We start from the raw sequence: 742 nt of genomic DNA on the forward strand, positions 1-742 counted from the left end.
CTGCTGATGTGACCTTGGGTCAGTCACAAGCTCTGGCACAGCTGTCCTTGAAAAAGAGCAGTTTGTGTCAGAGCTCTCTCAGCCCCACCCACCTCACAGGGTGTCTGTTGTGGGGAGGGGAAGGGAGAGGAATTTGTAAGCCTCTCTGAGACTCCCTTGGGTGGTGAAGGGCGGCGTATAAATCCAATCTCCTCCTCCTCTTCTTCTTCTTTATGTCTGAGTAGCACCATGGTAAGTTTAGATAATTTTTAATTTTCTTCATGGAAGCTCTTTCAGTTGTGGCGATTCAATGTACCTCACACCCAGAAGCTCCAAGGGAGCTGTGAACATCTTGAGCTGATAGGCCCTGTTCCCTATTGCAAATAAAAGCCACTATAATGGCAAAGCTCAAAACAACTGAGTATTGCTGCAAAACTATGTGCCACTTGACATCTTTCTCTGGTGGCACTTTTTTCCTGGCTGAGCACTGCAAGACTAAATCTGCCAAAGATTCTGGGTGAGTATTGGGCTGGAAAGCCATGGTTTCCAAACTCTCCTTCAGGAAACCCTCAGAAAATGTTCAGGGCTGCCTACCACTCCTGATCATCCTCTACAATGAATAGCCCAAGGGGAAGTTTGAATGTGTTATTCTGCTCAGTGGTAGACAGAGAACATTCCCTGTTGAGCACCACTGCAGCAGTTCCCCATATTGAAGGCCCTGGTCCTCTCCCTCTCTCTGGAGGGGATTGGGGGGGGGGGGGGG

This window comes from Gekko japonicus, unplaced genomic scaffold, assembly GCF_001447785.1.
Source record: "Gekko japonicus isolate JY-2015 unplaced genomic scaffold, Gekko_japonicus_V1.1 scaffold3151, whole genome shotgun sequence".
Classification (NCBI taxonomy): Eukaryota; Metazoa; Chordata; class Lepidosauria; order Squamata; family Gekkonidae; genus Gekko; species Gekko japonicus.